The following is a 13507-nucleotide window of genomic DNA, read 5'->3' as shown; positions in this document are numbered from 1 at the left end:
ATTCACTGCAATCTAATCGGCCCCTAAATGCCTAAAAAATACATTTTAAGGCCTTTTGCAGTAATTTTGCATTTCCACAAACTAATCCCGTAAGGCTGCCTTATCTCTCCATAGAATAACATTGGACTACAGATAGGCACACCCACGGGCCCATCTCTAAGGTGGCTCTAGGTCTTTTCAATTTCTGTGAGATATGCAAATCTGAGTTCAAGTGGTGTACAACAGTCACCTGGTGGGGGCTGAGGAATGGAAGATGAACTACAAGCGTGGAGTTGCGTGATTGCCACAGAAGCTATGTCCCCAAACTATTGTCCCTTTATCCCCTGATCCCTTACCCCACTAAACTTTGCCCCCATCACACAAGAAGGCCTCCTACAGTGGAAGCTACAAGCCTTACCCCCCTCAGCCGTACCTCGCTATCAGTGGAGGCAGGACTCCTTTAATCAAAGCTGTTGCTTCTTATCCCGCTCAACCGTGCCTCTCCATGAATGAAGGCAGACCTTCTTTGGCGAGGCTCGACCAAGGCCACCCCTCTTTTCTCTGCAGAGCCGGACCTGTCTATCAGTGTAAGCAGGCCGCCTTTGGCCAAGTACTATTAACAAAGGGGGAACCAGGAGCTTTTGATGAGGTCTTACACAATGCTCCTAAACATTAAGTAAATCAAAGAAATGTGCAGTTCCTGGGGGTAGAAACTAGGGTGGTGGGGTGAACAGGTCTCTGATTGATTGCCCTCACGCACCCCGAAGGATGTCATGCTTCATCATTTGGGCTGTGCTCCTCGTCGGGCCGGCGCTGCAATGCCTGGCGGGTAAGCATGGGCGAATTTTGCGGATCTCGCGTTCGCGAATTTTGCGGATTCGCAATCCGCAAAATCCGCGAATTCCCGCGAATTTGCGGATTTTTTTTTTTTTGTGTTCGCCCGTGTTTCTGCCAGTTCGCGAGGGTTTTTACAATTTTGCAATTTGCGAACTTACCTGTCGGGTCGCAAGTTTTGCGAACTTGTTGTTTCTACGTGTCCAGCCTGTTTGGAACACTCTTCTTCATCACTGCCACTCTCTGTCACCACTGCCACTCTCTGACTACTCATGCCACCCTCTGGCCCACCCATGCCACCCTCTGTTTCATCACCACACCCTCTGGTTGTCCAGTGTACATTATTTTCGGCAAAGCAAAGCACACCTTCCCTGCCTCAAGTGACCTGAATTAATTTGGGGCTGATTAATGTGTCACAGAATATTTTTTTAGCTGGCACCTGCTTCCTTAGTGCGCCCTGATTAGTGATCTTTTGCACTTGCTAAGTGCTTTCATTGTTGCAAAATTAGTTACAACACCTGCCCTGCCCCAACTGACAATAATGAATTAGGGGCTGATTAATGGATTTTAACTTCCAGCCTGGCTCCTGCTTGTCTCCCTTAGCTGTAATTCAGGACCTTTGTGGCATATGTGTAACTATTCTGAGGTTCAGAGCAGGGTCACATAATAGTTTCAACTGGCAACTGAACTCTGGAGGGGCCCCTCAGGAAGCACTACAGGAAATGGCTACTAATGATGAGCCTGAACTTTTGAACCTGGTAAGTAGTTACTTTCAGTTTTGCTAAGATCGTATTTCTGCCATTTTGCACTTATTCGCGGGGCGCGAACTCACGCGAACAGTGCGAGCAGTGCGAGCAAAATCCGCTGCTCGCGGATTTGCGGATTTTGCGGGAGATTCGCGAATCTCGCGGATTGCGAATTTCCCGAAAATCCGCAAAATCCGCGAGCGGAACGGATTTTCCGCCCATACTTACTGGCGGGCTCCCGCAGAGGGGCTCTTTGCCGGAGATCTTTTAGAGACAGCTGTGTGGTGAGTGAGGGTCAGTGGTCAAGGTAGTGGTGTGAGTGAGAGCTGTGAGTTAAAATAGGTTGTGTACTGCCCTATAGAATCAACTTTATTCAGGGGGTGTACTGACCTAGCTAAAATATGTGAGCCCTGTCTGGATTTGATTATCTTACAGGGTCTGGTGTGTATATGCGGTCGACATGTTTCTTGCCTGCAGCCCCTAACGGGTCAAACAACAATTCTTCAGGACCTATGTTTTCAGGAGTAGATTCTCCTAACTCTAATACTACCAAATGAAGGTGCTGAATGTAGGAGAGTAGGATCTGCTTACTATGGTTACCCCCACTTTTTGCTGGTGTTTCACTGTTTTTCGACTTTAGTCTGGCTGGGGCCCTGCTATCCCAGCCTTGCTGCTTTCTCTCTAAATTGATTGCATGTACTTTAGGTACACTCCAGATTGGTTACTGGGTTACCCTTGTGAGTCCCTAGTATATGGTACCTTAGGTACTAAAGGCATAGGTTTCCCAGAGGCCAGGGGCTGAAGTATCTATTATGCCACCCCTGGGAATCCTTCCAAAATGGCACCACAGGTCTGCTAATGCAGCCTGGGTAAGGTGGTGCATGCACCCCTTACTACGATATAGGTTACCTATATCTACCTTTAATCACTGACACATATACAACTATAAGTCACTCCTATGGCAGGCCTTATCAATCCTGAATGCAGAGTGCTTGGTTTTGTGTGAGAGGGTGCCCATGCATGAGCAGGACCCCTCTGCAGTGTTCGTAATCTATTTTATGATGCTGTTCTGTGATGCAGACAGACCATATACTCTTAAGTGCATTATAACCTTGCGGTAAATGGTAACTTTGGAATGACTGCATGGAAACATGTTGTGTTTGGTGTCAAAAACTTTGGAATCCTACTACCCCCACCAGTCTTGGCGGCGAGGGTAGAATTCCACCCTTCTAGAGGGAAAAGATATGTACACACTACCTAATTGGTAATAGTTTAAAAGAGCCCCAGCATCACAAAATGGATGCTGCAGCCACAGACACGAGACTGACCTCCTGCTGCTGGACGAAACTCTGGCATGAGAGGTCTGGACAATAGGTTTCCTGTTACAGGGAGCTGTAACCACCTCCCAGACAGGCTTTAGTGTATTGTGGTTGGGTGGGTGCATTCATAGAAGGCTTTTCAGAGAGTGCTGGGGGCACACTTGGTGTCCCTGTGCATTCCCAAGTTCAAACCGATTGCAGGGGTGCTCAAACAAAGAGAAAGGGGTCTAAGCACCCCCTCCCTGGATCCTCCCATAGGTATGACCAAACACCCTAACTCAGTATAAGTATGGGAACCCAGTCCTTAGATGAAACTCTGCAACATATATCCTGGAACTTTGACATTCTATTTCAACTAGAAGACGGAAGAATCTGTCTTGGGGTCAAGGAGTGACTCCCCTGTTCAAACAGGCACCAACGAAGCAATTGCCGGTCTGCATCTTCTACACTCCCGCCGGATCCCGAAGTACCTGCAGCCCTGAGACCTGCAGCCCAAACAAGTGACGTGGAACCGGAACTCCTGACACCGTGCACATTTTCTAAGTACATTGACTTCACAAGCTTTTCTGAAGTTGTGCTTTAGGTTACATGTAGCCCAAGCCCCGAGCATCATCTGCACTGAAGACTCCACAAGTGTTCCGTGGGCCTGCTTCTTGCATTTCCGCTTGAGGATCTTTGCAATCCCAAGTCTGTTGACTGGTGGGTCCCTTTGAAGGTAACTCTTCTGTTTCTTGGGTTTTCCTGGTTGCTCCAGACGTGCCCTGACTCCCCTCCAAAGGTGAGTCCCTCAGGCCTTGCTGGTCTGCACTGAAGCCAATCTTTGCTTTTAGGTGGGTTGCTGTTGCCAAGGCTTGTTGGGTCCAATCCGGATACCAACACTGCTGCACTCGACATCCTTTGTGGGACAGCTCGAATCCAGCTCCTGGTTGTCATCGATGTCTCCTGGTCCTCGTGGCTGAAGAGTCAAGCTTCACCTGAAATCACCCAACACTGGTGGGCATCTGCTCATTGCCTTCCTGGTCACTGGCTAGTGACCCAGACTCTGTCCCCTCTGCTTTCAGGTTCTTTACTACTCTGATCCAGGCTTGGATCCACCAGGACACTTTCCACTTGGACGCCATCAGCATTCTGCAGCAGTTCTCCATTGACATCGACGACAAAACCTGAAACCAAAAGACACCTATACACCCAGTTCCCTGGGTGAGGTAACTCGAGTACTCCGGTGCTCCCATGGGTGGTGACTCTAGAACCTCCTAGTTCTAAAGTGTCCTTAATCAGTAATTTTCCAACCACGACTTTCCCCATAGACGTTAATGGTGATTTGCAGCTATGTTTAGAAACTGCACGCGTCCCCCATGGGTCCCCTGTGTCACTACCTTAGGTGGTTCCTGGTGGCCCCAGCGGTTCTAACGGCTCTAGGCCTTGTATCTGTGACAGTTGTGGTTCTTATACCACTTTCTTAATATATGGTTTGGTATGCCCCTAGGGCTCAACATAAATTGTGCCAATTTACTGTGTGCTAAATAAGTTTACTTTATGTACTTTTGCCAATAGCCCCATAAATAGACTAGAGGGATGTGTTTAGAATAAATACATATATTTTATATATATACCTGGTATAGTTCTCCTTCCATATGGTCATTCATGAGATTATAGACTGGTAAAACAAGCAGCTTTACATTCCTTCAAGACTTAGCCTGAAGGCTGCTCTCCACAGCTACCACTAGGATAGCTTTCTATATAGGTTGTCTTTAAACCTACCATCAATAAGGGTCGTTTGGACTGGTGCAAGGTGCCGACTAGAATAGTGGACAGCACATGCCAGGCCAACTTCTCACATTGGTGTGCAGCGTGTGGGATTCCAGCTTGCCATTGTTTTACCAGATAATCTCAAGTGATTGATCATTTGAAAACCACTAAAGGTACCAGAGGTACATATAATTCAAGCTTAAATACAGTACGTTCTACTGAACTTAAGCACACCCTTTCTACAACTCAAGAGAGTTTAGTAGGTAAACAACTAGAGTAGGTGCTGTATACACCACACCTCAATGCGAAGTAAATTTATTAACTGTTTGATTAACTAAAATCATTACAGTAAGAAAGAATAAAACTGGTGAGTAAACAAATAATGACATTAAAACTATAAAGACTGCTGGTTAACACCTCACTGGTTATGTCTTCAGTGCAAGAACCTAGTGTGTCCTTGCCAGATGTCAGTAAATTACAGACATCTAAGTATGACACATTCCCTTTCTCTGAGTTAAGGGCTGTGTACTATGAGAAAACTGAAGACTGGCAAAGGTGCCACCACCCAATGCCTCAGAGAGGTATTACAGTTAGATTACCTTAATAAGGCTACAGAGCCTGAGAGGGTAGGCAGTGGGGTGGCGGCAGCAGATGAGGAAGATCCCAGTGGTCTAATCCCACAGGATTCAGGCTCTGATGCTGACCAGGCAGGTGACAATGACCTAGGCCTGGACAATTCAGCTCCTACTGGAGATGGTGCCCCAGTGGGCCCCTTCTTTGTCCCCCCAGGAAGCGTTGGGGTGTGCCTAGAAGGCTAAGATCACCTTCAGTGGAATCTAGCTATTCTGACACATCTGTAGGGACCTATGTCTCTTCACATAGGAGGGACTCCTCCCAGGAGAAGAGAGAGCATCAGATGAGACTTGAAGAAGCTCAGCTGAGGATAAGAAGGCAAAGAGTAGCCTTAGAAAGGGAGTGCCTAAAGCTTGAAAAAGCTAGAAAAAAGATGGGACTAGAGTCCCATGGTGGTAGGGATAGGTCTTATGACCATAGAAAGTTAAACAAGATTATCCCTCTCTACCAGAGAGGGGGTGACATCCACAAATGGATAACTGCACTGGAAAGAGCTGCAAAGTACATAAGGTCCCCCAGGAGAAGTGGGCAGCCATCTTGTGGCTCTCCTTTGCAGACAACGGTAGAGACAAGCGCCTCACTGTCAGAGAAGAGTATGCTGATGATTACAACGTCCTGAAGAGTGCTCTCATAGATGAGTTTGGCTTAACCACTGAGCAGTATAGAATACAGTTCAGAGATACCCAAAAGACACAGACTCAGGACTGGGTTGACTTTGTAGATTGTGCTACTAAGGCTCTGGTGGGCTGGTTGCTGGTCAGTAAAGTGTGTGATTATTCAGGATTGTATAATCAATCAATCAAGAGTATTTGTAAAGCGCGCTACTCACCCGCTAATGTCTCAAGGCGCTGGGGAGGGGCTGCTACTGCTTGAAAAGCCAGGTCTTGAGTTGCTTCCTGAAGGAGAGATGGTCCTGGGTGAGTCGTAGGTAGGTGGGGAGGGTGTTCCAGGTCTTGGCCGCCAGGTAGGTGAAGGATCTTCCTCCGGTGGTGGTTCTGCAGATCCGTGGGACGGTGGTGAGGTCGAGGCTGGCGGAGTTGGCGTGTAGAACGTGAGGCGGTTGTTGAGGTAGTCGGGGCCCAAGTCGTGGAGAGCCTTGTGTGCGTGGGTGAGGAGTCTGAACGTGATCCTTTTGCTGACGGGGAGCCAGTGCAAATCCCTCAGGTGGGCGGAGATGTGGCTGTGTCTGTGGATGTCCAAGACGAGTCGTGCTGAGGCGTTCTGGATGCGCTGGAGTCTTTTCTGTAGTTTGGCGGTGGACCCAGCATAGAGGGTGTTCCCGTAGTCCAGACGGCTGGTGACGAGGGCCTGGGTGACCGTTTTCCTGGTTCCAGTGGGAAACCAGCAGAAGATCTTACGGAGCATGCGGAGAGTGTTGAAGCAAGAGGAGGTAACGGCGTTAACCTGCTTGGCCTTCGTGAGGGAGGAGTCAAGGATGAAGCCCAGGTTGCGTGCGTGGTCATTGGGCTTGGGTGGGGGGCCTAGAGCAGGGGGCCTAGAGCAGGGGGCCACCAGGAGTCGTCCCAGGCGGAGATGGATGGGCCGAGGATGAGGACTTCCGTCTTGTCTGAGTTCAGTTTCAGGCGGCTGAGGTTCATCCAGTCTGCCATGTCTTTCATTCCATCCTGGAAGCTGGCTCTGGCGGAGGTTGGGTCGTTGGTGAGGGAGAGGATAAGTTGGGGATCATCGGCGTAGGAGATGATGTTGAGGTTGTGCTTGCGTGCGATGGCTGCGAGGGGGCTCATGTAGACGTTGAAGAGGGTGGGGCCGAGCGAGGAGCCTTGTGGTGCACCGCAGATGATCTTGGTGGCTTCTGCGAGGAAGGGCGGCAGACGGACTCTTTGGGTTCTGTCGGAGAGGAAGGAGGTGATCCATTCCAGGGCCTTTCCTTGGGTCCCGGCGTGGCGGAGGCGGGTTGTCAGGGTGTGGTGGCAGACCGTGTCGAACGCAGCCGAAAGGTCGAGCAGGATGAGGGTGACAGATTCTCCATTGTCCAGCAGGGTCCGGATGTCGTCGGTGGCCGCGATGAGGGAGGTCTTGGTGCTGTGGTTTGCTCAGAATCCGGACTGCGATGGGTTGAGGGAGCCGTTCGTCTCCAGGAGGGCTGTCAGCTGTTTGTTGACGGTTTTCTCGATGACTTTTGCAGGGAAGGGGAGGAGCGAGATGGAGCGGAAGTTCTGAGGTCTGAGGGGTCTGCGGTGGGTTTCTTTAGGAGGGCGCTGATTTCTGCATGCTTCCAGCTCTCCGGGAAGGTGGCGGATATGAAGGAGTTGTTGATGATGTCCCAAAGTATGGGTGCGATGATGGAGCCGGCTTTGGTGAAGATGTGGTGTGGGCAGGGATCGGCTGGGGAGCCCGAGTGGATGGTGTTCATCGTGTGGGTGGTATCTTCTGTGCTGAACTGAGTCCAGGCGCACATGGTGGTGGTGGGGGGTGTAGGTTCGGTGGTGGGGTACGTGTTCTGAGCGCCAAAGCTGTCTGTATGTCGACGATCTTACTGTGAAAAAAGGTGTCCAGAGAGTTGCGGAGGTCTTGAGAAGGCGTGATGTCGTTGCCGCTGGTGTTGGGGTTGGAGAGCTCTTTCACGACGTTGAAGAGTTCCTTGCTGTTATGGGTGTTGTTGTCCAGTCGTTCTCTGAAGGATGACCTTTTGGTGGTGCGGATCAGCTGGTGGTGTTTGCGGGTGGCGTTCTTGAGAGCTGTCATGTTATCCGTTGACTGGTTGCGGCACCAGGTTTTCTCGAGGTCACGGCAGGATTTCTTGAAGTCTTTGAGATCATTGGTGAAACACGCAGCTTTCTTGCTGTTGAGGTTGCTGGGAGGGTTTTTCAGTGGAGCAACGGTGTGCGCGCAGTTGGTGATCCACTGTGTGAGGTTTCGGGCTCCTTCGTTGGGGTCCTTGGTGTTGGGGGGGGTTTAGGTGCAAAGAGGTGGTAAGTTGGTCGGTGGTATTCTTGCTCCAGCATCTTCGGGGGGTTTGTTGAGGGCGGTGGTGGGTCGTTGTTTTCCTGAAGTTGAAGTGTACGCAGCTGTGGTCGGTCCAGTGGAGCTCGTGGTGTGGCTGAAGGAGATATGGTTGCTGGAGGAGAAGACTGGGTCGAGCGTGTGGCCGACATAATGGGTGGGGGTGTTGACCCGTTGCTTGAATCCGAGGTTGGCGAGGTTGTCTAGTAGGGCGGTGGTGTTGTTGTCCTGGTCGTTCTCCAGGTGGAAGTTGAGGTCTCCTAGAAGGATGTAGTCAGGGGAGGCGAGGGCAAGTGGTCTGATGAAGTCTGCGATGGCCTCGCTGAAGTGTGAGCATGTTCCCGGGGGTCTGTAGATGAGGGTTCCTCTGAGGGTAGTCTTGGAGTCGGTGTGAATCTGGAAGTGCAGGTGCTCTGCGGTGGCGAGGGTGTTGTCGGTGTTGGTCGTGATGCGGATAGTGTTTCTGTGGGCGATGGCGATGCCTCCTCCGGTCTGGTTGACGCGGTCCCTCCGGGTGATCTTGTAGCCGTCCAGGATGGCAATGGCGATGTCGGGGGCTGAGGAGGCGTTCATCCAGGTTTCCTTGAAGAAGGCGATGTCTGGTGCCGTTTTGTCCAGGATGTCCCATAGTTCGACGGCGTGCCTGTGAATGGAGCGGGTGTTGAGCAGGATGCACTTGAGGTGGTTGTTGTTGGTGTTGTTGGCGGCTGTTTTGGCTGGCATGGTGCAGGACCGAGTGCAGGTGAAGTAGCAGGCGTGGCAGGTGAATGCTCCGTGGGTGCGTTTCAGGGTGGCTTGGTAGCAGGCTGGATGTCGGCTGGTGTTGAGTGCGTGGAGGGTGGCGGCATCGTAGCTCAGTCGGGTTGGCTGGCTCTGGCGGGGTCCATGGGTTCTGACGCTGGGCGCAGTCCAGGAGCGGACAGGCGTAGACGGGCTTGCCTTTGGTGCGCATTCGGCACGCCCGCTGCGCGTACGCGCGGTCCCCACCATTTATGGCGAAGTGGGAGGGAGGAGCAGCTGGGAGGCGGGACCGGGGCGGCGAATGGGGAGCGGGAGACAGGAGAAGGGGGCAGGGCCGCAGGAGAGCAGCTGCGGGGAGTAGAGGGGGGATTGGAAAGAGCAGGAAAGCGGAGCGGGGGAGAGCGAGGGCAAGCCTGGGCAAGCCTGGAGAGCGAGGGCAAGCCTGGGCAAGCCTGGGGAGCGAGAGCAAGTCTGGAGAGCAGGGGCACTAAGGAGAGGCGGCAGCAAGAGGGCCAAGCAGGCAGCAGAATCCGGGCACACAGGGGCCGTGCGGTAGTAAAATTGATACTTGTATAGTGCACTACTCACCCGAAAGGGTCTCAAGGCGCTTGTACGAATACCGCTGTGGAACCCATCCTGGCTTTCCCTGTGAGGCGTCCACTCCTGGGCACCCCCAAGGTGGAGGCCAGGCATCCTTAGCGTTGTGGGGGCCGTTGTGGCGATTAAGCAAGCTAATGCCCAGAGTTGCAGAGTGGGACTCCATGATTGGAATAAGCACTGAGGCGAGAATTATCAGGTCCGTGGAATTTTTGAGCCCAAGACCCGCCGAGGCGGGGAATGGAACCCTGGTCCCGGGCTAGACGGTAGTAGAGTGACCGGATCACGATGGAGCAAATCCTTAATAACTGTCAAAATCAGCTGTTGCATCAGCACCTGGTAGACTTTGATCTGACCTCTCCCCAAGAATTGGGATAGGAGGCAGACAAATGGGTCAGAACCAGGGTGAAGTTGAAGGTACAGAACCAAGGTGGTGACCAGAAGAAGCAAGATCCTAATAAGAGTGGGGGGAAGGGTAAAGACCAGAAGTCTTTCCAAGGCCCCCTACAATCTTCTACTGGTGGGGATTCCCAATCTTCTAAAACGAAAGGCCAAAAGAAACCATGGTGTAAAGTCTGTACACAGAATAGCCATTGGACTAGTGATTGCACCAAGAAAGATGCAACTCCAGCCACCATTGCCCCTAAGGCAACTGTTCCCCCTAGTTCAGCTTCAAGTGGTGGTACTCAGAAGAAGGGTGTAGTAGGGTTAACCCTGGGTACAGAGATGGACTCTGGTCTACTCAGGCTGTGTTAGTCTGTGATGGAGGCATGGATATGCCCTTCTCTGTGAGTCTCAGTAACCTGGGCAAGTACAGACAATAGCCTTTAATAATTGGAAAAGAGGCTTTGACCTACAGGGACACAGGAGCAAGTGTCACTATGGTGACACAAGACCTTCTGGACCCTGCACAAATCATACTTGGGGAACTTTACCAAGTGACCAATGCTAGCAATGTCAGGACCAACCATGCCCTGGCAGTTGTTAATTTCTCCTGGGGAGGGGTAACTGGCCTCAAGAAAGTTGTGGTAAGTGCAGACCTCCCTGTTAAATGCTTGCTTGGCAATGATTTAGAGACTTCCGCCTGGTCTGAAGTGGAGTTTAGGTCCCATGCAGAAATGTTGGGGATCTCCGCACACGTGTTTGCTGTGACTAGGTCACAGGTCAAAAAGTCTAACACTGAACAGGCTCTGGATTCTGGAATAATGGACCAGGTGCCTTCCAAGAAAAGGAGCAGTAGGGGTTAAAGCAGTGCCTTCCCCCCTGACTCAGAGTGATGATCAGTCTTTTGAGGGAGTTCATTGTTCTCCTGAAGAAGGAACTGTCCCAGATGAGCTTGAGCCTGATCAGGTTGAGTTCTTGGGGTCAGGGGGCCCTTCCAGGCCAGATCTGAGTCAAGAGCAGCTGAGCTGCCCTTCTCTTGAACCCCTCAGGCAGCAAGCTGCTACTGGGGCTGCTGGGAATGCTAGTGGCACCCATAAGATTTACTGGGATGATGGACTCCTGTACTCAAAGAGTAGAGACCCCAAGCCTGGTGCAGCCAGGAGGTTGGTTATATCTCTGAAGTTCAGGGGCTTCCTATTGACACTAGCCCATGATATTCCTTTAGCAGGACACCTGGGCCAGAACTGTCCCTCACTTTCACTGGCCCCACATGTCTGAATACACAAAAGAGTTTTGTCACTCCTGTGTCACCTGTAAAGCCAGTGGCAAAGCAGGCGGCACCACAAAGGCCCCCCCTGATACCACTACCTGTGGTGGGGGTTCCCTTTGAAAGAGTGGGGATTGATATTGTTGGACTAATGGATCCTCAGACAGCATCTGGGCACAGGTTTATCCTAGTGGTGGTGGACCATGCCACTAGGTACCCAGAAGCTATACCCCTTAGGATCACTACAGCACCTGTGGTGGCAAGAGCCCTCTTGGGAGTGTTCTCAAGAGTGGGTTTCCCAGAGGAGGCAGTATCTGACAGAAATGCAAACTTTATGTCTAGTTACTTGACTGCAATGCTATGTTATGTTATGTTAGTCCGACTTGTATAGCGCAACAGCTGCCTCAGCAAATAGGCGTCCCGGCGCTTACTACAGGCAGACCAAACGCTAGAGCCTAAGCCGCAGGAAAAGGATGAGTTTTTACAGCCTTCCTAAATGTCAAATAATTCTCCAGGCTGCGGATGTGCAAGGGGAGGGAATTCCACAATTTAGCCACCAAACAGCGGAAAGAGCGTCCCCCAGCATGCATACGTTTTACCCGTGGAACAACAGCAAGACAAGATCCCAGAGAGCCCAAGTGGCGATTAGGTGTATATGGTACCAGTACGCTGGTCAAAATACTAGGGGAGGAGAGTTTCAGGATTTTATACGCCTGGCTACAGGCTGCTAATGTAGGTGCTGAATTGCACCTGAGGTGGGGCGTCTTCTTCGGAAGTCCTAACAGGACTCTAGCCGAAACATTTTGGACCCTCTGTAGGTGCATGATCTCGACTTTATTTGCACCCAAAAAGAGCGAGTTGGCATAATCAAGCCTAGACAAAATGGCTGCCTGGACAATCAATTGTCTAGTAGAAGGATCAAAATAGCCTAAAAGGGGTTTCAATCCTCGTAAAAGACTGAAGCAAGAGCCAGCAATCTTCTTAGTATGGTCCTGAAAACTGAGGGTAGAATCCATCCAAACCCCTAAATTCTTCACCACCGCCTTAGGGGGAGGAGCACTCCCAAGGGTGTCCGGCCACCAATTCCCAATGTGGAAGGAGTGTGAAGTGAACTACAAATTCACCACCCCTATCACCCACCATGCAATGATTTAGTTGAAAGATTCAACAAAACCTTAAAGGGTATGATCAAAGGTCTCCCAGAAAAGCTTAGGCAGAGATGGGACATCCTGCTACCCTACCTTTTATTTGCATGCAGGGAGGGTCCTCAGAAGCGGGTTGGCTACAGCCCTTTTGAACTTCTGTTTGGGCGTCATGTAAGAGGCCCATTGTCTCTAGTGAAGGAGGGATGGGAGTTACCTCTCAAACCCCCTAAACAGGACATAGTGAACTATGTACTTGGTCTCCGCTCCAGGATGGCTGAGTACAAGAAAAAGCAACCAAATACCTTGATGCTAGCCAGGAATTACAGAAAGCCTGGCATGACCAAAAGGCTGTACTGACTGTTTACCAGCCAGGACAGAAAGTGTGGGTGTTGTAGCCTGTAGCCCCAGCACCTCTCCAAGACTCATGGTGGACCCCACACTATTGTTGAACAGAAGCGAGAGGTTACCTATATGGTAGATCTTGGAACTCACAGGAGCCCCCATATGGGGCTTTCTGTCAACTGACTGAAACCATATGTTGACAGGGCAGACATGGGCTTGTTCATTGCTACTGATGAGGGACAGGAGGAAGAGAGTAACCCTCTCCTAGATCTGCTCCCACAGAACCCTGACGAGGGGTCAGTAGATGGTGTAGCCTTGACAGGCAGCCTCACTGATCAGCAGCAAACTGATTGCAGACAAGTGCTCAGTCAGTTCAGACATATGTTTTCTCTGACTCAAAGTCAGACTACTCATGAGGTGGACACTAGGGACAGTCTGCCTGTGAAAAGTAAGATTTACAGGCAACCTGATCATGTCAGGGACTGTATCAGGACAGAAGTCCAGAACATGTTAGACTTGGGAGTTATTGAACCCTCAGATTGCCCTTGGGCTAGTCCAGTAGTCTTGGTACCTAAGCCTCACACCCAGGGTGGTAAGAGAGAGATGAGGTTTTATGATGACTACTGAGGTCTCAATGCAGTCACTAGGACTGATGCCCATCCAATCCCAAGAGCAGATGTGCTCATAGATACTTTGGCATCAGCCAAGTTTCTGAGCACATTTGATCTTACAGCTGGCTACTGGCAGATCGGATTAGCTGATGATGAAAAGCAAAAGACAGCATTCTCAACCCCTAGTGGGCACTAT

This window comes from Lissotriton vulgaris, chromosome 2_2 (genome assembly GCF_964263255.1).
Source record: "Lissotriton vulgaris chromosome 2_2, aLisVul1.2, whole genome shotgun sequence".
NCBI lineage: Eukaryota > Metazoa > Chordata > Amphibia > Caudata > Salamandridae > Lissotriton > Lissotriton vulgaris.
Note: the sequence above shows the minus strand (reverse complement) of the source record.